Source organism: Pinus tabuliformis, chromosome 2_2 (genome assembly GCF_031772625.1).
Source record: "Pinus tabuliformis cultivar Carrire ecotype Pingquan chromosome 2_2, CPIR1, whole genome shotgun sequence".
Classification (NCBI taxonomy): domain Eukaryota; kingdom Viridiplantae; phylum Streptophyta; class Pinopsida; order Pinales; family Pinaceae; genus Pinus; species Pinus tabuliformis.
The window spans coordinates 491,765,502-491,792,171 of NC_142300.1; positions in this window are offsets into that span (position 1 = coordinate 491,765,502).

Below are 26,670 nucleotides of genomic sequence, written 5' to 3' on the forward strand. Positions count from 1 at the left end.
CCTGAGTTGCTTATCAAGATCAGATGGGTACCTTGTCAAAAGAACAATATCGTCAGCATAGAGAAGAAGGATGATGACTATCCCAACTAAGATCATGCCATCACATCCTGCTTCCTCTAAATAGCCTTCGAGCTTATCAATGTAAATGCCAAATAGGGTAGGGGAGAGGGGGAAACCTTGTTTAACTCCGATTTTACACTTAATATCTTTCGACCACCCCTCATTGCTCTTTAGCTTGGCAATTACATTCTCGTATAACCTTAGAGAGGCAGTTCTCAACTCGATAGGAACCTTTAGCTCTTCTAATCTATTCCAAAGGTTGTATCTAGGAATCGTATTGAAAGCCTTTCTAAAGTCCACAAAGCAACAAAATAAATAGGATTTATCATTACGACATTCCTCTGCAATGATCCTAAGCGTAACAAGGTGGTCTATTGTTGAGTGATGCATTCTGAAACCTACTTGGCCTTTAGCCCGCTTACCTTCACTTTCAAGCCATATGCTTAACATCTTTACCAAAACACTATATATATATATATATATATATATATATATATATATATATATATATATATATATATATATATATATATATATATATATATATAACAACACTTACTCACTTCTATTAAAACTATGAAATCAAAAAAAGCTAAAATATTCATCAACAATAAGTTAAAATCTCTAGAATAACCATACTTCTATTAACTAAAAGAAGAAATGTTATTTTACAAAATAAAATTTATAATATTTCTATTTTTTTTTTAATTTGCATTTAAAATATATATATTTTATGAAAATGATTTACATTTTCTTCATTTAAATAAAATAACTTAGTTTTTTATTATTCTAATAATTCAAATAAAATTAAATTATTTTTTCATTCAATATATTTTATAATACATTTTATAAATTTTATACTTATTTTAAAAAGAAAAAATATTATTACATTGGCTAGTATTTTTAAACTAGAACCAATTTTCTATTTTCAAAACTTAATCTACCAGTATTTAACATATCAAAATATTTATTTTCAAAACTTAATCCACGAACATTGAACACATCTAATAGTTTAATGAAGGTTAATGAATCTTCTGTGAACAAATATGTCATTATATTTCATATTATTACAAATTAAGATATCTAATAGTTTAATGAAAGTTAATCAATCCCCTGCCAACAAATATCTCATTATATTCATATTTACAAATTTTTTCCTTCCTTCTCTCTCTACCTCCCTCTCCCTCTCTCCCTCACTTTCCATCTGTCGCTCTATCCATCCTCGTATTGCTTCCCATTCCATATCTCTCTGTATTCCCCCCACTCTCGCTCCTTCCATCACTATCTCTATCTCCCTCTCCTCTTCCTCTTCCTCTTCTCTCTCCTACTCTGTCTCCATCTCCCCCATTTATCTCTCTCTCTTACCACTTTCTCTGACTCTCCGTCACTCTCTCAATCCCCCCTCTATCTCCCTTCATATTTCTCTCTCTGTCTCTATATTTTCATCTCCCCCTCCCCGTATCTCTTTCCCTCTCACTCCCACCTTTCTCTCCCTCCCTCTCTCTCTCTCTCTCTCTCTCTCTCTCTCTCTCTCTCTCTCACTCTATCTCTCTCTCTCTCTCTCTCTCTCTCTCTCTCTCTCTCTCTCTCTCTCTCTCTCTCTCTCTCTCTCCATGAAAATCCATACCCCCAAATCTCTGGCACCTTGCCACTCTCTCGCTTTTCCTCTCTACCACATTTTCCTTTGGTCCCTTCCCTCTCTCTATCTCTCTCTCACACACATAATATCTCATGTTTTCTCTCCATCAACCCTTCTCTCTCCCTCCCACTATCATTCTCCCTATCACACTATCTCCCTCTCCCTATCTCCTTGTCACAATCTCTCATACTCTCTCTCCGTCTATTCCTCACTTTCCCTTTGTCCCTTTATCCATCCCTACATCCCTTCCCACCTCACCTCTCTATCTCCTCCCCCTACTCTGCCTCATTCCTTCACTCTCTTGGTGTCCTGCTCCATCTCTCGCACTTTGTCTCCATATCCTTCTCTCTTTACCTCTCCCTCTTCCCACATGCTCTCACTCTTGCACACTCTCTCAATCCCTACCCCCAAATCTTTGGCACCTTGCCACTCTCTCCCTTTTCCTCTCTACCACATTTTCCTTTGGTCCCTCCCTCTCTCTATCTCTCTCACACACACATAATATCTCATGTTTTCTCTACATCAACGCTTATCTATCCCTCGCACTATCATTATCCCTTTCACACTATCTCCCTCTCCCTCTCTCCCTGTCACAATCTCTCATTCTCTCTCTCCCTCTATTCCTCACTTTCCCTTTGTCCCTTCATCCATCCCTCCATCCCTCCATCCCTTCCCACCTCACCTCTCTATCTCCTCCCCCTACTCTGCTTCCGTCCATCACTCTCTTGGTCTCCCGCTCCATCTCTCCCACTTTGTCTCCATCTCCTGCTCTCTTTACCTCTCCCTCTTCCCACTTTCTCTCACTCTTGCTCACTCTCTCACTCCCTCCCTCTCTCTTCCTTCATGTCTCTCGTCCCCTTTGTATCACTATCTCTCTATCTCCCCCTTTGTCCTTCCCTCCCTCTCCCACATTTCTCTCCCTACCTCTCTCTCTCTCCTCTCTTTCCCCAACACTCTCACCAACCCTTCGCTCTCCACATTCCACTCCCTACTCACCACTCCTCCACTAACTTTCTCTCTCCCTCTCCCACTCTACGTCACATTCTTTTCGTCCCTCTCTCTCACTCTCTAGCGAAAACCCTCTACCACCCCAATTTTCTCTCTCTCCCTCTCTCCCCCCTTACTTGCACGCTCCCTCCCATGTCTCTTTGTCCCCATTTCCTTCTCTATCTCCCTATATCCCTCTCTCTCCCTACCCTCTCTCTCTCGCCATTTCGCACTCTCTCCCTCTCCCTCTCTACCTATCATACACTCTCCCACTCTCTCTATCTCTCTCTTCCTCTTCTCTCTCACTCACTCTCTCCCCCATCTCTCCGCCATCTCTATCTCCGTCTATCCCTCTGCTCCCTCCCCTTCAATCCCCCACGACCTCTCTTTCTCTCTACCACCCTTTCACTCTGTCCCACCTCCTTCCCTTTCTCTCCTATGATCTCTTCCCTTGCCTCTCCCACCAACTTCACTCTCACTCCTTCTCTCATCTCTCTCCCTCATTCCCTTCCCTATCTCACCCTTATTCTCTTCCCTCTATATCCCTTTTTTTTCTCCCACTATCTATCTCCTCGCTCCCTCCCTCTCTCTCACTCCAACACTTCCCCTGCTCTAGCTCATTAAGTTAAGATAGAAAAAACTTAAAAGTAATTCAATTTCAATATAATAAAATTGATAATAGCTTCGTCTTCTCCTTTGTAAAGTGAAAAATAAATAAGTTATTCTAAATATAAATGTATTGAAATTAACAATAACATAAATACATAATAAAAATTAGAAATTTTTTTAAATATATAATATTAAATATAAAAAATTCAGTTTCTTTTTTTAATAAAAAACTAAATATTAAAAATTTTAAAAATTCAATTCTATATAATAAATAAAAATTTCAATCATGATTAAGTTTTAAATCTGATTAATCTCTTAATTGAAATTGATCAACTGATAAAATTAACGACCAATTCCCAACAATCTTTTAAAAATATATTTGTTGATAGTTAGTTTGTGAAACTAGAATTAGACTTAATACTAATAAATGGATTGCTCAATGCTTAAAGAAACACTAACGGAAAATTAAAATGTCAAAATAAATTTAAAGTTGTAATTAATTATTATATATATATATATATATATATATATATATATATATATATATATATATATATATATATATATATATATATATATATATATATATATATATATTTGGAAAAAAAATCTCGATTTATAGTAGCTCCACCTTTTCTAAATCCTCGTGTTTAATCTATCTCAAATTCAATTTGTTAATTTTTTTTTATTTTTATATGTTGAATTGTTTATGATATATTCAACTACAAATTTGATGTAAGATGTTTCTTAGGGTTTTTTATTTTCATTGTAAATAAGAAGAAATTTGGTTGCATGGATTTCCATTATTGTTCCATAGGATGACATGGAAGGTGATTCAAAAGGCACCTGCCAATCTCAAATAAAAAAAGATTTCAAATAATACAATTTCTCGGAAGATTCATAGCATGAGAGGTGCAGGAGAAGCTATATATGCAGAGAAGTGACTTGCCTTTCAGGAAATAGTAGACAAGTGGAAGATAAGATAGAAGGAGAGTAGGTTTAGCCAGATAATATACAAGTTTAGGTTAGTATTTTGGAAAGGGTGTCCGATAATTTCAAGAATTCAATTTAAAATGGGCATTAGAGCTCCATTATATATTCATGTTAATTGTGATAAGATGCCAACCAGGGACAAAAGACAGTCAATCCTTCAAAACAAATCTACTTATTTTAAACCACCTTAAAAAGCATCGTAAGGAATAAGGAATACATACTTATTTTAAACTACCTTAACAAGCATCGTAAGGAATAAGGAATACAATGCAATGTGGTTTACTGTGATGAGTTTCTAAATAATGGGACCTTAATATTCACAAGAAAACCGCAATTTATATGTATAGAGTTGAAGAACAAGGGTGGTATTTAAATTTTTACTGTATGAATATCGGTTATGAATTTAAAGAGTACGATAAAAGATGACGATATACATACTAAGAGAATAATTCCGACTGTGAACCCCAAGTTTTAAAAAGAAAAAAAAACAGCTAAATTTTGAAGCACTTAGCGCAGGCCTTCAGGAACATGCGCGACCGTAGACAAAAATGTGTGCAAATATTAAAACAACAATAATTCCGAGTGTGAACCCCAAGTTTTAAAAAGAAAAAAACAGCTAAATTTTGAAGCACTTAGCGCAGGCTTTCAGGAACATGCGTGACCGTAGACAAAAATGTGTGCAGATATTAAAACAACAGCATATGCAGCCGGAGATGTAAAAGAACCATGGAAAGAACCCGGTCTAGGTATATCTACGCAATTCGAACGTGATTGAAGGCGTTGGTGGTGAATAGCTCCCAAATGCAGGCCCTGCTTGTAGCAGTGGTCTATAGCTGGACAAAAACTAACAAGTAGTCAAGAGGACAAGCAAATGGCTAAGAAGCTGTCAATACCATGCCATATCCACCTCTGCAAATCAATTGTGTCCCTCTGCTAGTCTCCCCTCCCATCTCTAAGAGATATTTTGAGACGCAACCATAAAATACAAAACACAAATCCTGACACACATGCATACACACGAGGAGAGACAACAGATGGAAACTAAAGTGTTTTTGAAAGAAAGAACAAACCAGAAGAATCAAGATGAAAAAGTACTGCAGTTTTCCGTCTAATTACATAGATTTAATTTTTCATATAGAAGCCTAAAGAACCAATTTTCCTATAAACCAAATAGAAAAATAGAGATGAAAAAATGGTAGAAAAGTAAAGTAGCAGAGACAATATGGCGGCAGAAGCAGTCCATCACCCCATAGAACTTTTCCACGGTCGGACAGAGGAACAACGCCAGAGAAGCTAGACCGTTCCCTGCGCTGCACTTCTCGTAATTCCGAACGCTGAAGAAGGGATGGAGCTAAACTAGGGAAGGGACTCCTCCATTCAATGGATGGTAAATGAGGCATGTTGTGATTTGTAAACTCCACCGATATATCAGTGACATCTGTTGGAAACCCCGTACCATTTTGATGATAAAGCTGGAAAGTTATTTATCCTCCAACGACTATCTGTCAGAACCCTTGGATGCCTTTCTTGTAATCAAGGTTTCATTCTTATAATCATAATTAAAAAATCGCTAAAAAGTCTCTTTCATTCAATTGGTTGTAATTATGGCACGTTGTGATGTTAAAACTCCCCTTATATATCTCCTATATATCTATCACACCTGTCCCCATAACAATACGATTTCGGCTGGACCATCGTCGGATTGGGAGATATTTATAGTTACAAGTTGTTTATCATCCAACGACTATCTTTCAGAACCGTTGGGGGCAGTTCTTTTAATCAAAGGGTGCCATTCTTCTATCATAATTAGAAACGTGCCAAAATTCTCTTCGATTCCATTGGCGGTAAATATCACACATTAGCTTTCAAAGTTTACATATATGTATCTTACACCTGTCCCCATACATATACAATTTCATCTCGAACACTAGAGCCCTGTCGGATTGAGAGATAGTTATAATCTGGCGACATAAAATTCCTTCATCCTCCAATGATAATCTGTTATAACCCTTGGATGTCGTTCTTGTAATGAAGTGTGTCATTCTCATAAACATCCTCGAGTGCTGATTTAATTACAATTTAACTGTGATTTTGAAAACCTTGTGAGAACACAGCTTGTGAGAACACAACTTGTAGCTGTTAAATGATATTTCCAATTTAAATTTGATTTCAAATTCACTTATATTTAGTAAATTTTTTGAAAGCATGAAAAAATAACAGATTTATATTAACAATTGTTCTAAAAGTAAAAGATATACTCAAAGAATAGAATATTTGGAAGACCATTTCCTCAAGAATAGAGTCAAAAATAAACTCATAACTAAATTAAATCTACACACAAGAAGTAAGTCATTCTATACATTCCCACTTCTTACCATAATTTATACAGTGTAGATTGGTTATGGCATGGTGCTTTTAGATTTTGGATTATATTAATTTATTTATTTTTTGAAGAAACATTTGATTTTAGTTATTCAATCAGAATGTTTGATCTTATTCCAAAACTAAAACACAATTTGTTTTTCCTTGTCCTTCTTAAGGCAATAACAATAAGATCATATTCTTTCGAATAGCATCTCTTTTTAGTCCTATGCATGAAATGAAATACTAAGTCTAATTACACTTTGACCTAAGGCTTATTTTTTATCTTTGAAAAAATAAATATCAATTTACATGGAGGAGAACCATCATCTTTATTTCTTTATATTTCCTTCACATTTAAGAAAATTAAACAGTTATCCACTTATAACACTTTTGGGTTTTATTAGAGAACAAAAAATTATAATAATAATTAGATTTAATTCTACATAAAAAAATATTATAATTTATCTTTATATTAAAAATGAATTAATTATTTGATTTATTGTTTTACATATTAAATTTTTTATTCATATAAAATTTTAAAAATAAATGTTACCTCTATTTATAATATTAAGTATTTATTAAATTACAAATGATAAATATAAATATAAAACAATAAAAAATTGAAATTTTAATTTTAATATATAAACATAAGATTGAAATTGAAATTTTAATATTTAAACATAATATTGATAATCTCTTAATTTAAGTATGGAAAATATAAATAAAAATTTAAAATTTAAAAATTTATTACTTTGCATAAATGAATGTAAGTAAATGTTAAAAATAATATAATTTTATAAATCTTTTACTAATTCAAAGGGCTCATGAAATTTCAAGGAATCATAATACACCATGTTAATGGGTATGTTGGAAACTTTCACTTCTTAAAATTGGGATATACCATGTCCTTTTGCCCTTATTTTCTTTGTTGAATAATTTCATCACTTCACATGTGCTTTATGGGTGCTTTGTTTTTTACTTATATTTTTTCATGATTTCTATAAATAATTATTAAATAAATATGAGATTATTTATATTTTATAAATAAATAATTCAACATAAAATTATTTATATTTTTTAAATAAATAAACATAAAAATTATTTAAATTTTATTTGTGTAAAATATTGATGTGATAATATTATAAGTTAAACTTGTAATCACTGAATCACTTTACATTAATGAGACATTTTGACTACCGAGAGGTACCAAATAAAGCATAGATATAACTACCAACACATCACACGAAATCGAGACCACCCACACATTACAAAAAATCAAAATCAATATCGAAACAATCAATTGGGTTAAAAATTAAAACAGAACACATAGATGAGTGTTCTAACCAAACCATTTTTAGGTGAAAAGTATTGAATTAAACGAAATCTATTAATGTAGTGAGTAGCCCTTTTTCAAAAACAAAAAAAACTATAAATACTTAAAATAAAAGCAGTTAAAATTACTTTGTTACCTTTGACTTTATGGAAAAAAACATTGACCGTCCTTCCTTTTGTTACAAAGGCTTATCAACTATTTCTTCCAACTATCACTATTGTCATTCACAATATCCACTTTGTTCTTTGGAAACTAAACATGTACCTCAGTTCTTCCTAGATGTCTAGATTACTTAAAAAATGATATTATGTTTCATATCATTACATATAGTAGAGTTGAGGCTTCTATGATCGATAACATGTTTATGATAGATTTTTCGGCGAAAATCACACGAGAAACCATTTGTCGACGCGTTTCGAACCAACCAGTGTGGTTCATCGTCAGGAAAAGTTGAAAAAACACATCCAGCTTCGCATGTTAAATAGTTACCAGTGTGGTTCATCATCAGGACAAGTTGAAAAAACAAATCCAGCTTCGCACGTTAAATAGTTACCAGTGTGGTTCATCGTCAGGACAAGTTGAAAAAACAGATCCAGCTTCGCACATTAAATAGTTAGAGCAGAGCCACCAATGGTTAGCTGGGCCAAAAACTTGACATAGGACGACGTTCAAAACACTTTTTAAAAGGTTATAAAATTCTTAGGGTTTAGGGTTTAGGGTTTGGGGTTTAGGGTTTAGATTTTAGGGTTTATAACACTTTGGTAAATTCTTTTCATAAACACTAAAATAAAAGTTGCAAAATACTTCTTAAAATGTTATAAAAAGCTTCATTTTTAGGGTTTAGTGTTTAGGATTTACAATTTGGAGTTTAGGGTTGAGGGTTTTTTTTCTTTAGTAAATTCTCTTAATAAACACTTAAATAAAATTTACAAAACGATTTTTAAAATGCTGTGAAATGCTTAGGATTTAGGGTTTGTAACACTTTAGTAAATGCTTTTAATAAAAAATTAAATAAAAATTACAAAACGTTGTTAAAAATGTTATAAAATACTTAGGGTTTATGGTTTAGGGTTTAGGGTTTGGGGTTTAGCACTTAGGATTTATGGTTTAAAATGGTTTAGTAATTTTTTTTAATAAACACTTAGTTAAAAGTTAAAAAACACTTTTTGAAATGCTATAAAATTCTTAGGGTTTACGGTTTAGGTTTTAGGGCTTAAAGTTTAGAGTTTCGAGATTATAACACTTTAGTAAATGCTCTAAATAAACACTTAAATAAAATTACAAAAATGTTTTTAAAATGTTATAAAATGCTTAAGGTTTAGGTATTAGGGTTTATGGTTCAGGGTTTCAGGTTTACAGTTTAGGGTTTAGGGTTTAGAACACTTAAATAAAAGCTACAAAATGACCTTTAAAATGTTATAAAATTCTTAAGGTTTAGGGTTTAGGGTTTAGAGTTTAGAGTTTAGGGTTTAGGGTTTAGGGTTTAGAGTTTAGGGTTTAGAGTTTAGAGTTTAGGGTTTAGGGTTTCAAGTCTAGAGTTTAGTGTTTAGGGTTTGCGGTTTAGAGTTTATGGTTTAGGCTTTATAAGACTTTATTAAATGCTTTTGATAAACACTTAAATAAAAATTACAAAACACTTTTTAAAATGTTATAAAATTCTTAGGCTTTAGTGTTTAGGGTTTAGGGTTTGGAGTTTAGGGTTTATTGTTTAGGCTTTAGGGTTTAAGGTTTATGGTTTATGATTTAGGGTTTAGGTTTTGTGGTTTAGTATTTAGGGTTTAGGTTTTATAAGGCTTTACGTTTTAGGGTTTAGGGTTTAGTGTTTAGGGTTTATGGTTTAGTAAATTATTTTAATAAACACTCAAATAAAGGTTACACAATGATTTTTAAAACGTTATAAAATACTTAGGGTTTAGGTTTAGGGTTTATAGTTTGGGGTTGAGTGTTTAGGGTGTAGGGTTTAGGTTTTTAATTTGATAAAACTTTACTAAACTCTTTTTATAAATGCTTAAATCAATTTTAAAAAACTATTTTTAAAATGTTATAATATGCTTAGTGTTTAGGGTTTATAACACTTTGGTAAATTCTCTTAAGAAACACTTAAATAAAAGTTACAAAACTCTTTTCAAAATGTTATAAAATGCTTAAGGTTTAGGGTTTAGGGTTTGGGGTTTAGGTTTTAGGGTTTAAACACTTTATTAAATTCTTTTAATAAACACTTAAATAAAAGTTACAAAACACTTTTTAAAATTTTATAAAATTCTTAGGGTTTAGGGTTTAGGGCTTAGGGTTCATGGTTCAAAATGTTATAAATTGCTTATGGTTCAGGGTTTAGAGTATAGGTTTTCGGGTTTATGGTTTAGGGTTTTTTGTTTAGGGTTAAGGGTTTATAACATTTTAGTAAACAATTAAAAAAAAGTTACAAAACTCTTATTAAAATGTTATAAAATGCTTAGGGCTTCGGGTTTTAAAGAGTTACAAAATGCTTGTTAAAATGTAGAAAGATGCTTAGGGTTTAGTGTTTATAACTTTAGTAAATGATTTTAATAAACACTTAAAAAAAAGTTACAAAACACTTGTTAAAATTTTATAAAATAATTAGTGTTTAGGTTTGGGGTTTAGAATGTTAGAAAATGCTTGGGGATTAGGGTTTGGGGTTTAGAGTTTAGGGTTTATAACACTTTAGTAAATCCTTTTAATAAACGGTTAAGTAAAAGTTACAAAATGATTTATAAAATGTTATAAATCTCTTAGGGTTTAGGGTTTAGGTTTTGGGGATTCAATGTTTAGGGTTTTAGGTTTAGGGTTTAAGGTTTATAACACTTTAGGAACTATGTTTAGGGTTTAGGATTTAGGGTTTTTGTGTGTAGTGTTTAGGGTTTAGAGTTTATGGTTTATAACACTTTAATAAATTATTTTAATAAACACTTAAATAAAACTTACAACACTCCTTTTAAAATGTTATAAAATGCTTCAAGTTTAGGGTTTAGCATTTAGGCTTTGGGGCTTAGGGTTTATAAGGCTTTAGTAAACTATTTTTATAAACACTTAAACAAAAGTTAGAAAATGCTTTTTAAAATGTTGTAAAATGCTAATGGTTTAGGGTTTAGGGTTGATAACACCTTAGTAAATGTTAAGTGTTTATAGTTACAAAACGCTTGTTAAAATGTTATAAAATGCTTAGTATTAGGGTTTAGTGTTTAGTATTTGGGATTTATAACACTTTAGTAAATACTTTTAATCGGAACTTAAAAAAAAAGTTACAAAACGCTTGTTAAAATGTTATAAAATGCTTAGTATTAGGGTTTAGGCTTTAAAATGTTATAAAATGCTTAGGTTTTAGGGCTTATAAATCATCAGTTAATTCTTTTAATAAAAAATTAAAAAAAGGTAACAAAACACATGGTAAAATGTTATAAAATACTTAGGGTTTAGAGTTTAGGGTTTCATGTTCGGGGTTTAAAATGTTATAAAATGCTTAGGGTTTAGGATTTAAGGCTTAGTATTTATAACAATTTAGTAAATTCTTTTTATAAAAACTTAAAAAAAACTTACAAAAATCTTGTTATAATTTCACTAAATGCTTGGATTTAGTGTTCATAAGAATTGAGAAAATTCTTTTAATAAACGCTTAAAAAAACTTACAAAATGCTTTTTAAAATGTGATAAAATGCTTAGTTTTTGGCGTTTAGGGTTTAGGGTTTAGGGTCTATGGTTTAAAACACTATTGTAAATGCTTTTAATAAACACTTGAAAACAAGTTACAAAACTCTTTTTAAAATGTTAGGGGTTTAGAGTTTAGGTCTTCAAATTATATAAAATGATTAGGGTTTAGAGTTTAGGGTTTAGGGTTTATAAGACTTTATTAAATGATTTTAATAAAAACTTTAAAAAGTTACAAAACTCTTGTTGAAATGTTATGAAATTGTTAGGGTTTAGGGTCTAGGGTTTAAAATGCATTAGTAAATGATTTTAATAAACACTTAAATAAAAGTTACAAAACCCTTTTTAAAATGTTGTAGAATGGTTAGGGTTTATGTTTTATGGTTTATAAAACATTAGAAAATCCTTTTAATAAACACTTAAATAGAAATTAGAATACACTTTTAAAAATGTTATAAAATTCTTAGGGTTTATGGGTCAAGGTTTAGGGCATATTATTTAGGGTTTATAATACTTTAGTAAATTCTTTTAATAAACACTTCAATAAAAGTTACTAACAAATTTTAACATGTTATAAAATACTTAGGGTTTATGGTTTTACAGTTTAGGGTTTATAACACTTTAGCAAATGGTTTTAATAAACACATAGATAAAGGTTACAAAACACTCTGATGGGGCCAGCCCACGTGGTCCCGCCTCACCATAGCTGATGTGTAACAATTCTATGAACTCGACAGTATACGTTTGATTTGGTATTAATTTTAGTTTGATTTACAATCAACTTGGCATGTACTGGGGTTGTCTTATCGGTGGACAACTGTCCTACTCGGGATCCTGGAAAGTTTCCGCTTGGGTTTTACCGTGTTCGTGCCCTTTGGGTTATTATTATTACCTGGTGGTTTGGATCTACAGTCCCTGCGATTTTTCTTTTGTATTTATCATATGGTTTGTGGTGAAACACTATGCGGTCCCTGCCTGCTTAGCTTGCTGTATGGCAAACGCTTGATTGCGTTTCTGTTGCTCCTGGTACGACTTGTATGCCTCGACGGTCTGGTGTCGCTTTGGTAAGTTCGTTACTGTTTCATTTGTATGCTTGTCCCTTTGTCATTTGGCGCTTAACTGGTGTTGTCGTTTGTCTCGGTGTTGTCTGGTCGTTTCTCTCAAAAGTCCATAGTTATCTGAGAATTATGAGTTAATGGCATTCTGGTTACACTCTCGGTTCGACAGCCTCCAAGTTTGATGGATTTCGCGGCTTGCCCTGTTCGGCTCTCGGCTATTTTAACTGGTAAGCTCTCGTTCCATGGTAGATTTCTTCACCACAACTTATTTAGACTCTAATGGCTCGGCTCCTCTTTGAGCAGGGTTTGTTTGTTCGAGGGTTTCGCTTCGTAGTCGCGGCTCACATTCAGGTATGGTTTTTTTTTTCTCGGCAATACTAACTACTATTATATTAATATGTACAGAAAAACTTTACATCCAAAGAAGCTGGCTGCCCAGGGCCAATTGTGGCACCATGGGTGGCATTATCAGACTTGAATTTTTGCCTCGCAGGGCGATATTTCCAGATTGATCAAAATGCAGGACGCTGAGAGTTTCCAGAGTAGCACCATAACGACCCACGCAGGGGCATTTCCAAAAAAACATGTAACCCAAACAAACTGTAGAAACTGAAAGCATAACCATGAACATACAAAAAACAGGAAACAACATAAAACTTGTACCCAATAGTAGACTCCGTCCCCACTGCGACGGTGGAGGCCGCGATCAGGACTTAGCAACATGAAGAACACAAACCACCATGTAGAATAGAAAATTGAAATTCTCCATACCCCTGAACCCGACCTGAGAGAAGGAGGCAAAAGCAAAAGAGCGCCGCTGAGAGCTATTCCTCTGGCTCTTCTTCCATAACCATAGCCATGGGATTCTGCGCAGGGTCTGGCTGCTTAGGAACTCGAAGTTGGGAGGGGGGTTGAGGATGCCCTCTTCCAGAATTGCCCACCGCAATTGCCGGCTCCCCCACTGGGATCTTCCCCTTGCCTCTCGCTGAGCTTTCCGCTGCAATTGACGGCTCCCCCATTGGGGGCTTCCCCTTGCCGCTTGCTGTGCTATCCTCAGCAAGGACTAGTGACGACTCTTCTTCATTATCCTCTGGGATTTTGGTGAAAAGCACAGAGATATGTGCATTAATTCCTGCATTATCCCTGGAGCTACCCAGTATGAAGATGACTGAGCCAAATGCTGGGAGCTTGGGCTCCCCCTCACTAGAGCTACCAACTTCCATAACTTGACAGGCCGGGATAGGGGTGGCATCCATTCTTCTGTAACAGTAGTAGCAGCAGCAATGATGATGAACGTCCACTGCTGGGGGACGAGAGGATTCTCCACGCCCGGGGCCTCTTCTACAAGGCATCCTTTCACGCACCATGATAACCACCAGCTCCTTATTCTGTTCCCGAGCAGAGGAGTGCCGACAGTGGTTACGATCCCTTTCCACAGCTTGTTGCCCCAAACTTGGGATTGAACAGGGCTTAAATAAGCGTAGACACAGTCCAGGAAACGCAGGTATGAAGCGAACCTCGCCCCAACTCTCAACCACCAGCTCGCGGCATAGACATTCAGCGTTCTGTGTATCCCTCTCAACGCGTTGAGCTCCCTTCTCCATCCAATCCTCATACTTAAGCCCATTAACATTTCCGTTGAAATGACCTGCATTGAATGCACATTGCAGGCTTTCCATCCCCTCCAGCGGCTCCATTAAGGATGCCGTGATGCCTCTCCCATTTTGATGTTTCGACGGCTTGAGGCATTAAAGGCCCATGCTTTTTCACGTGGCAACCCATGCTCGGCATGTGGCTTGCCCTTGTTCATCTCGATGACACCTGCATCCGGGGCACATTCAGGTATGGTTACTTGCTCTTGCTCTCTGCATTTTCCCTCTCAGTTTCTCTGTTTCCTGATTTTCTCCAAGGGTTGGAAATTAACCCTTCCTCCTTTCGTCTCTTTACAGGTGGAGCCGCTCACTAGGTCGATGGCATTGGCGTCTGGCTATTCTGGATATCTTCTGGGTAGATTTGTTTTTGTTTCTTGACTGTAATGGATTCTTGTATGGGTCGTTGGTTAGGTTGTTGGCTACTGTAGTGAATTGTTCTTGCCGCGGCTTTTGTTCATGACTTTTGTCAAACCCTAGGCTTGTGAACTAGTTAGGGTTGAAGCTACGTTGAACACTAATTCGTATGCTGAGATGGACTGTTAATATTTGTATTTATGCTGAGATGAATTGTTAGTTATATGTGGAAAGAAAACTTGTATCACCTTCAGTTTCGTTTGCATACCTTGTAACTGTATTTGTCCGGGCGTTGTAACTCATGACCGGTGCTGGTTGGTGTCACCTCTCGTTTGGTTTTTTGTTCTTCTGCTGGTTCAAAGTCTGTCCAGAATTTATAATGGGTTTTGTATATGAAAGAAAAATGAAATATAAACACAGCATGGAATTGTACAGTCTCTATTTTTCTGAGGACGCACGTAAGAGTTGTTTGTGCACTGAAAAACAAGATGTATATATATTTATTTCTGTTCCTTCTTTTCTCTTCTTACTACTGAACCCCTATGGGCTTGCTTTCCCTCGCTTTTGTACATTTTTTCCAGGGAGTTAGATAATTGCTGTCAGTTTTTCAATTATCAGTTACATCAGTTATTTCATAATTGACATTTATCTATGGCTAGCTTGTTTCCCTTTGTCTATTTTTTTTTACAATAGTAAATAACTGTTCAGCAACTAATGACTCTAAATAATATTACTTTTCCTAATTAGAACTTGTTATAGTATTCTAGGCATTTTAAATAGAAACCAAAAAACAAAAAATAATTAAAATAATTAAAAATAAAAGACAAAACAGACTTGTTGTCCGTTCCACGAGCTATGTTCCCTGTCCTTCTCAGAAACCATGTCATCCTTCTTTCTATCTCTGCCCTGTTAACCAGATGCTCCTGCATTAGGCCTCTGGGGTAAAAGAAATTTCATGGCTCCGTTCCATGAGTTCCTCCACCGAATAACCAGCCTTTTGAATCTATGCCGCGTCGACCCACGAGTTGTCCTCCATTGGACGGTCTCTCCACTTGACGAGGTAACACAGATATTCCTTCCTGTGCGTCTCCTTGGCTACCTGGATGCTGAGGATCCCTTCTATCTCATGAGTCCGGGCCGAAGGTAACTGTTTCTTCCAAGAACTGCTTTCTAACTGGGTGTCCCATTCTGGCTGTATCGCACTATCATCCTCTGCCTGGGCGTGATATGGGAACAGATCCGCCACATTAAAAATAGGTGATATGCCTATGTCCGGTGGCAGCTGAATCTCGTAAGCGTTGGCTGTAAATTTCCGTAGGATCTTGCATGGACTAGTTTTCTTATATTTTAACTTGTTATATGTGCCTTTAGGAAACCGTTCCCAGCGCAGATGCGCAAGGACCTCGTCCCCAACATTAAAATGCACCTCTTGTCATTTTGAGTCTGCTTGCTATTTTTATTCGTTTACGCTGTCCTGCAACCTTAGTTTGACTTTTTCATGAAGCTCGCTCATGGCTTCTACAAAATCTTCCCCATCTGCGCTTCTCTGTTCCAGCTTTCCCAAATCTCACAGTTCATGTATTCCTCGAGGATGCATGCCATACAAAATCTGGAATGGGCTAAGTCTGGTGCTACCATTGGGTGAATCGTTATAGGCGAATTCCGCCTGGGCAAGAGCTCGATCCCATAATCGTGAATTTTCTCCAGTCAAACTCTGTAATAAATTCCCCAAGCTCCTGTTCACCACCTCCGTTTGTCCATTAGTCTACGGATGATACGCAGAGCTGAAATTCAATTGCGTGCCCAACTTTTTCCACAGGGTGCGCCAAAAGTGTCCTGTGAACTTTACGTCCCTGTCTGAAATGATAGTTTTGGGTAAGCCATGTAATCTAACAAATTTCGTGAAGAAGAGGTGTCCCACATACGTGGCGTCACTAGTTTTCTGGAAAGGAATAAAATGAGCCATTTTTGAAAATCTGTCTACCACTACCATTACTGAATCATACCCCCGCTGCGTTCTAGGCAATCCAAAAACAATGTCAATGCTGACCGAATCCCATGGCCTGCTTGGAACGGGTAGTGGTGTGTAAAGTCTAGTATTCTGATTGTGTCCCTTGGACAGTTGGAAGACTTTACACCGGTTTACCAATCTTTGTACATCCTTGCTCATTTTAGGCCAATAGTAAAAATGTCTGATTCGCTCCAAAGTTTGTTGATCCCGAAATGTCCTGCTAATCCACCACTATGCTTCTCCCGTATTATATTCTCCCTCATTGAACAGTTCGGGATACATAACTGCCCACCTCGAAAAAAAAATCCTTCCTGTAAATTATAGTCTAACCATGGGCTTGCGTTTCTCAATACGGGATTTTGGCAGGCTTCAAAAGCTTCCTTGAAGTCTGTGTCCTTCTGATACAAATCTTTCAGATGTTCGAATCCCATCACTTGTATGCTGCTTTCCTGTAGGAGCAAGGCTCTCCTGCTCAAAGCATCTGCCACTTTGTTGGCTTGCCCACTTATGTGTTTTAAAATAAAAGTAAAACTCTGCAAATATTCTACCCACTTGGCGTGCTTATGGTTTAACTTGTGCTACTGCATTACATATTGTAATGTCGAATTATCAGAGAACAAAACGAATTCATTGCCCAGTAGGTAGTGTCTCCAATGTTTCAAAGCTTGGACCACTGCATAAAATTCCTTGTGATATGAGGAATATTTCAGCGCACTCTCATTTAGTTTTTCACTAAATAACACCACCGGTCTATCTTCTTGACTGAGCACATCGCCAATAGTTGTTCCACTTGCGTCACATCGAACCTGGAAAAGTTTATTAAAGTCGGGCAGTCTCAATATTGGCCTCTCCGTGATCTTCTGCTTCAAAAGCTGAAAACTGTCTTCTGCCGCCTTGGTCCAGCAAAAAGGTTGACTTGCCTTTTTGATGGTCTCTAACATTGGTGCGCAGATTTCACTGAAATTTTTAATAAATTTCCGATAAAAACTTGCCAGTCCATGAAAACTACGTACCTCAAATAAGCTTTTTGGTGACGACCAGTTTATAATTGCTGCAATCTTTTCTAGGTCCATTTTTAGTTCATTTTCTGCAACCACAAATCCCAAATAGACCAGCTCCTTCTGCAGGAAAGTGCATTTCTTCAAGTTTATCAGCATTTTGTTCTGCTGTAACTTCTCTAACACCCTTCGAACATGTTGAAGATGTTCTCCCTTCGTTCTGCTGAAAATCAAGATATCATCAAGATAAACTATCACAAACTTGCCAATAAATTCCTTTAACATCTCGCTCATCAATCTCATGAAGGTACTAGGAGCGTTGCTTAATCCAAATGGCATGACCAGCCATTCGTACAGTCCCTCATTGGTTTTAAATGTTGTCTTCCACTCATCTCCTTCTGTAATTCTGATCTGATGATAACCACTCTTCAGATCTATTTTTGTAAAATAAGCTGCCCCACTAAGACAGTCCATCATATCGTCCATCCTGGGCAAGGGAAATCTGTATCGAATCGTGGTTTTGTTAATGGCCCGTGAATCTGTACACATTCGCCATTCTCCACCCTTCTTAGGTGCAAGTACTGTTGGTACTGCAAAGGGGCTCAAACTTTCTCTGATCAGTCCCTTATCCGGCAACTCTTGCAGTTGTTTACGAACTTCTTCATTTTCCTTCGGACTCATCCTGTACGCTACCTTGTTTGGCAAGCTTGCTCCCAGTACAAAGTCAATGTGATGGCTGATACTCCTCTTGGGGGGAAATTTATCAGGTAAATCATCAACCACAATGTCCTGGAATTCTTTCAACAACTCCTGAATTTCTTTAGGCAGTTCTGATTTTTCTGTGTTTAGTAACATCGGTTTCATCCTCCTCACAATTGCATAATTGACCTCATTTTCCTCAACCTGCTTCACAAACTGTTTTCCTCCAATTAATAGTGCCTTTGTTCCGCTCGGTTCCACTGCATCATCCTCCTTGATGGGTACAAGTGTATGTTTGATCCCATATTTCACAAATTTATAACAATTTGTCTTCCCATCGTGTGTCACCTTCCGATCATACTGCCACAGTCTTCCCAGCAGTATATGGCACATGTCCATTGGCATAATATCACAGACCACCGTGTCGTGATATTTGCCAATGCGAAATTCAACTTCACACTGTTCATCAACTAATAACTGGTGGCCTTTCTGTAGCCACGACACCCTGTAAGGTGTGGGGTGTTTAAGTTGCTTCAGTCCCAGCTTTTTCACCATTTTGGTGGCAACCAAATTTTCTGTACTTCCGTTGTCTATTATCAAGTTACAACACTTTCCAAGTGATTTACAAACTGTTCGGAACAGTGCTTTTCGCTCGGTCTGTTCAACCACCTCCTTGGTTTGTTTCAACTGTACTTTATTTAAAATCAAGGCTTCACCTGTTTCTGCCATGTTTTCTACCTCCCGGGGTTGTGCTTCAGCTTCCTCAGGCTTTGCAACAAGTGTTCCCCTATGGCCTGCATGCTCAGCTTCTGGGCATTCGAAGGATCTATGCCCCCACTTATGGCACTTGTAGCACTGGACATTAGTCCCTCTTCCGCGGCCATTTCCTCATCCTCGTTGATATGGCCGACCTCCTCTGGTGCTTTCTCCTTTCTCTGCTATCCGTGAAGCTCTGGAACTTCTGCCTTCCTCGCCGTTTGCGGCAGTTCTCCCTCTGCCATAAGACTGTCCTCGTCCTCTGCCATTTCCTCTCCCTCTCTTGTTGTTGTGTCTCTTGTTGATTTTTTCCTCCGCCTTTACAGCACTTTGAAAGGCTTCCTCAACACTTCGGGGAGAGAGAATGCTAATCTCGTCCAATATTTCCATTCTTAAGCCATTCACGTACCTTGCTGTTTTTTCGGGAGTATCCTCCGTATAACCAGCACATAAATTTACACGGTAAAATTCTTCTGTGTATTCTTGTACAGTCATACCTTTCTGCCTTAAATTCTGCACTCGCCGATAAAGTTCAACCTGGTAGTCTTTAGGCAACAATCTACCCTTCAGTTTTGCCACCATCCTTGGCAATTTTCTTATCGGCAGTTTGTTCATTCGCCTTATGTCCGCTTGGACACTATCCCACCATAAGGCAGTGTGTCCTTTCAACTTGGTCACAGCAAATCTAACTCTTTTTATCTCACTGATCTCCTCATTTTCAAAATATTTGTCTAATTCAATCACCCAATCCAACAAGACATCCGCGGACATACTACCATCATAGTTAGGGATCTCCGGTTTAGGCTTGCTACTGGCTAACAGAACTGATTGCAATAGCCTCAACTCTGGGGCTTCTTCCTCTGACCCATCTGTAACAGTTGTTGCCTCGTCTTCACTGTCATCCCTAAGTTCCAGGTCTAGTTACCTACCGCCTCTACTGCTTCTAAGCGAGCTGTGAGGATTCTCAGTTGTTCTCTCAATCCTTCATTTGCTCCTCTACGTGCACCTCTTCCACGTCCTCATCTTTGTACTTCCATCTTCCTCTACTTCCTCAAAACGTTGCTCTGATACCACTTGATGGGGCCAGCCCACGTTGTCCTGCCTCACCTTAGCTGATGTGTAACAATTCTATGAACTGGACAGTATACGTTTGATTTGGTATTAATTTTAGTTTGATTTACAATCAACTTGGCATGTACTGGGGTGGTCTTATCAGTGGACAACTGTCCTCCTTGGGATCCTGGAAAGTTTCCGCTTGGGTTTTACCCTGTTCACGCCCTTTGGGTTATTATTGTTACCTGGTGGTTTGGCTCTACAGTGCCTGTGATTTTTCCTTTGTATTTGTCATATGGTCTATGGTGAAACACTATGTGGTCCCTGCCTGCTGGGCTTGCTGTATGGAAAACGCTTGATTGCCACTTGTTGCTCCTGGTTCGGCTTGTATGCCTCGACGGTCTGGTGTCGCTTTGGTAAGTTTGTTATTGTTTCGTTTGTATGCTTGTCCCTCTGTCGTTTGGCGCTTCCCACTGGTGTTGTTGTTTGTCTCGGTGTTGTCTGGTCGTTTCTCTCAAAAGTCCATAGTTATCTGAGCATTATGAGTTAATGGCATTCTGGTTACACTCTCGGTTCGACAGCCTCCAAGTTTGATGGATTTCGCGGCTTGCCCTATTCGGTTCTCGGCTATTTGAACTGGTAAGCTCTCGTTCCATGCTAGATTTCTTCACCACAGCTTATTTAGACTCTAATGGCTCGGCTCCTCTGTGAGCAGGGTTTGTTTGTTCGAGGGTTTCGCTTCGCAGTCACGGCTCACCTTCAGGTATGGTTACTTGCTCTTGCTCTCTGCATTTTCCCTCTCATTTTCTCTGTTTCCTGATTTTCTCCAAGGGTTGGAAATTAACCCTTCCTCCTTTCGTCTCTTTACAGGTGGAGCCGCTCACTGGTTCGATGGCATTGGCGTCCGGCTATTCTGGATATCTTCCGAGTAGATTTGTTTTTGTTTCTTGACTGTAATGGATTCTTGTTTGGGTCGTTGGTTAGGTTGTTGGCTACTATAGTGAATATTTCTTGCCACGGCTTGTGTTCATGACTTTTGTCAAACCCTAGGCTTGTGAACTGGTTAGGGTTGAAGCTGCGTTGAACACTAATTCGTATGCTGAGATGGACTGTTAATATTTGTATTTATGCTGAGATGAATTGTTAGTTATATGCAGAAAGAAAACTTGTATCACCTTCAGTTTCATTTGCATACCTTGTAACTGTATTTGTCTGGGCGTTGTAACTCGTGACCGGTGTTGGTTGGTGTCACCTCTCGTTTGGTTGTTTGTTCTTTTTCTGGTTCGAAGTCTATCAAGAATTTATAATGGGTTTTGTATATGAAAGAAAAATGAAATATAAACACAACATGGAATTGTACAGTCTATATTTTTCTGAGGACGCACGTAAGATTTGTTTGTGCACTGAAAAACAAGATGTATATATATTTATTTATGTTCCTTCTTTTCTCTTCTTATTGTTGAACCCTTATGGGCTTGCTTTCCCTCATTTTTGTACATTGTTTCCAGGCAGTTAGATAACTGCTGTCAGTTGTTCAATTATCAGTTACACGAGTTATTTCATAATTGACATTTATCTATGGCTAGCTTGTTTCCCTTTGTCTGTTTTTTTTTACAATAGTAAATAACTGTTCAGTGACTAATGAATCTAACTAATATTATTGTTCCTAATTAGAACTTGTTACAGTATTCTAGGCATTTTAAACAGAAACCAAAAAACAACAAATAATAAAAATAATTAAAAATAAAAGACAAAACAGACTTGTTGTCCGTTCCGCGAGCTATGTCCCCTGTCCTTCTCAGAAACCATGTCATCCTTCTTTCTATCTCCGCCCTGTTAACTAGATGCTCCTGCATCACACTCTTTAGGATTTAGGGCTCAGGTTATAGGGTTTAGCGTTTAGGTTTTAGGGTTTAGGTTTTATAACACTTTATTAAATTCTTTTGATAAACACTTACATAAAAGTTACAGAACACTTTTTAAAAGGTTATAAAATGCTAAATGTTTAGGATTTAGTGTTGTGGGTTTGAAGTTTAGGGTTTAGCATTTAGGGTTTAGGGTTTAAAATACTTTAGTAAATGCTTTAGATAAACACTTTAAAAAAGTCGCAAAATATTTTTAAAAATTTTATAAAATGTGTAATGTTTAGGGTTAGGTTTTAGAGTTTAGGGTTTGGAATTTATACCACTTTAGTTAATTCTTTTAAAAGGAACTTAAAAAAAAGTTACAAAACACTTGTTAAAATGTTATAGAATACTTAGGGTTTATGGTTTATAACACTCTGTAAATTCTTTTAATAAACACTTGAAAAAAGTCGCAAAATGCTTGTTAAAATGTTATAAAATACTAAGTGATTAGAGTGTAGAGTTTAGGGTTGATAACATTTTAGTAAATTCTTTTAATAAACACATAAAAAAATGTACATATATCTTGTTAAAATGTCATTAAATGCATAGGGTTAGGGTATAAAATGTTATAAAATGCATAGGGTTTAGGGTTCGTAAGACTTTAGTAAATTCTTTTAATAAGCACTTAAAAAAAGTTACAAAACGCTCTTTAAAGTGTTATAAAATGCTTAGTGTTTAGGGCTTAGGATTTATAACACTTCAATAAATGCCTTTAATTAACACTTAAAAAAAGTTACAAAACACTTTTTAGATTGTTATGAAATGCTTAGTCTTTAGGGTTTAGTGTATAGAGTATAGGGTTTGAGGTTTAGGGTTTAAAAATTTATAAAATGATTAGGGTTTATGGATCAGGGTTTAGAGTTCATAACAATTTAGTATGATTTTCATAAAAACATAAACAAAAGGTCACAAAGCACTTGTTAAAATGTTATAAAATTCTTAGGGTTTAGGGTTTCGGGAAAATCTACTTAATGCTTTCAATAAAACTTTAATAAAAGTTACAAATGCTTGTTAAAATGTTATATAATTCTTAGGTTTTAGGGTTTACAAAACTTTAGTAAATGTTTTAATAAACCCTTAAAAAAGTTACAAAAGGCTTATTAAAATGTTATAAAATTCTTAGGGTTTAGTGTTTAGGGTTTTAAAAAGCTACAAAACGCGTGTTAAAATGTAATAAAATACTTAGGGTTTAGGGTTTATAAAACTTTAGTAAATTCTTTTAATAAACACTGAAACAAAAGTTACAAAATTTTTGTGGGTTTAAAATGTTATAAAATTCTTAGGGTTTAGGGTTTGGGGTGTGGAGTTTAGTGTTTAGTGTTTATGGTTTATAATGCCTTAATAAATTATTTTAATAAAAACTTAAATAAAAGTTGAAAACTATTTCTAAATTCTTCTAAAATGGTTAGTGTTTAGAGCTTAGGGTTTAGGGTTTAGCGTTTAGGGTTTATAAAACTTTAGTAAACTGTTTTAATAATCACTTAAATAAAAGTTACAAAACGTTCTTTAAAATGTTATAAAATTCTTAGGTTTTAGGGTTAAGGGTTTAGGTTTTATAACACATTAGTAAATTATTTTAATAGGAACTTTAAAAAAGTTACAAAACGCTTATTAAAATGTTATAAAATGCTTAGGGTTTAGGGTTTAGGACTTAAGATGTTATAAAATGCTAATTGTATAGGGTTTAGGGTTTGGTGTTTAGGGTTTGAGTTTAGGGTTTAGAGTTTATAACGCTTTAGTAAATTCTTTTAATAAACAATTAAATAAAAGTTACAAAACACCTTTTAGAATGTTATAAAATTTTTAGGGTTTGCGATTTAGGGTTGAGGATTTAGGGTTTATGATTTAGGGTTTGGGTTTTATGGTTTACGGTTTAGTGTTTATAACACATTAGTAGGTGCTTTTAATGAGCACTTAAAAAAAAGGTTACAAAATGCTTTTTAAAATGTTATAAAATGTTTAGCTTTTATGGTTTAGGATTTCGGGTTTAGGGTTTAAGCTTTAGGGTTTAGGGTTTAGGTTTTATAACACCTTATTAAATTCTTTAAAAACACTTAAATAAAAGATACAAATAATTTTTTAGAAGGTTATAAAATACTTAGGGTTTAGGTTTTGGGGTTTGGAGTTTGGGTTTTAGGGTTTAGCATTTAGGGTTTATAACACTTTAGCAAATTATTTTGATAAACACTTAAAAAAGTTACAAAACACATTTTAAAATGTTATAAAATTCGTAGGGTTTAGGGTTTATAAATCATCAGTAAATTCTTTTAATAAACAATTTAAAAAAGGTAACAAAACACTTGTTAAAATGTTATAAAATACTTAGCGTTTAGAGTTTATGGTTTCATGTTTGCGGTTTAAAATGTTATAAAAAAACTTACAAAATGCTTATTTAAAATGTGATAAAATGCTTATTTTTTGGCATTTAGGGTTTAGGGTTTAGGGTCTATGGTTTAAAAAACTATTGTAAATGCATTTAATAAACACTTGAAAACAAGTTACAAAACTCTTTTTAAAATGTTATAAAATGCTTAGGGTTTAGTGTTTAGGGTTTATGCTTTAGGTCTTCAAATTTTATAAAATGATTAGGGTTTAGAGTTTAGGGTTTAGGTTTATAAGACTTTATTAAATGATTTTAATAAAAACTTAAAAAAAGTTACAAAACTCTTGTTAAAATGTTACGAAATTCTTAGGGTTTAGTGTCTAGGGTTTAAAATGTGTTAGTAAATGATTTTAATAAACACCTAAATAAAAGTTACAAAACCCTTTTTAAAATGTTGTAGAATGGTTAGGGTTTATGCTTTATGGTTTATAAAACATTAGAAAATCCTTTTAATAAACACTTAAATAAGGATTACAAAATGCTTTTAAAAATGTTATAAAATTCTTAGCGTTTATGGTTCAGGATTTAGGGCATATTATTTAGGGTTTATAATACTTTATTAAATTCTTTTAATAAAGACTTCAATAAAAGTTACAAACAAATTTTAACATGTTATAAAATACTTAGGGTTTGTGGTTTTACACTTTAGGGTTCATAACACTTTAGTAAATACTCTTTAAAACGTTATAAAATACATAGGGTTTAGGGTTTAGGGTTTAGGGTTTAGGTTTTATAACAATTTATTAAATTCTTTTAATAAACACTTACATAAAAGTTACAAAACACTTTTTAAAAGGTTATAAAATGATTAATGTTTAGGGTTTAGTGTCGTGGGTTTGATGTTTAGGGTTTAGGGTTTAAAATACTTTAGTAAATGCTTTAGATAAACACTTAAAAAAAGTTGCAAAACATTTTTGAAAATGTTATAAAATGTGTAATGTTTAGGGTTAGGTTTTAGGGTTTAGGGTTTGGGATTTATACCACTTTAGTTAATTCTTTTAAAAGGAACTTAAAAAGAAGTTACGAAACACTTGTTAAAATGTTATAGAATACTTAGGGTTTAGGGTTTATACATTAAAATGGTAAAAAATACTTAGGGTTTAGGGTTCAGGGTTTATAACACTTTGTAAATTCTCTTAATAAACATTTAAAAAAAGTAGTGGAACTCTTGTTAAAATGTTATAAAATACTGAGGGATTAGAGTGTAGGGTTTAGGGTTGATAACATTTTAGTAAATTATTTTAATAAACACATAATTTATTTTTACATAAATCTTGTTAAAATGTCATTAAATGCTTAGGTTTTAGGGTATAAAATGCTATAAAATGCATAGGGTTTAGGGTTTCTAAGACTTTAGTAAATTCTTTTAATAACACTTAAAAAAAGGTTACAAAACGCTCTTTAAAATGTTATAAAATGCTTAGTGTTTAGGGCTTAGGATTTGTAACACCTCAATAAATGCCTTCAATAAACACTTAAAAAAAATTACAAATCACTTTTTAGATTGTTATGAAATGCTTAGGCTTTAGGGTTTAGTGTATAGAATATAGGGTTTGGGGTTTAAGGTTTAGGGTTTAAAAATTTATAAAATGATTAGGTTTTATGGATTAGGGTTTAGAGTTCATAACAATTTAGTAAATTCTTTTCATAAAAACTTAAACAAAAGGTCACAAAACACTTGTTAAAATGTTATAAAATTCTTAGGGTTTAGGGTTTAGGGACAATTTAGTTAATGCTTTCAATAAAAATTTAATAAAAGTTACAAAATGCTTGTTAAAATGTTATATAATTCTTAGGTTTTAGGGTTTACAACACTTAGTAAATGGTTTTAATAAACCCTTAAAAATGTTACAAAAGGCTTATTAAAATGTTATAAAATGCTTAGGGTTTAGTGTTTAGGGTTTAGGGTTTTAAAAAGCTACAAAATGCGTGTTAAAATGTAATAAAATACTTAGGGTTTAGGGTTTATAAAAATTTAGTAAATTCTTTTAATAAACACTAAAACAAAAGTTACAAAATGCTTGTGGGTTTAAAATGTTATAAAATTCTTAGGGTTTAGTTTTTATGATTTATAATGCTTTAATAAATTATTTTAATAAAATCTTAAATAAATGTTAAGCAATATTTCTAAAATTTTATAAAATGGTTAGG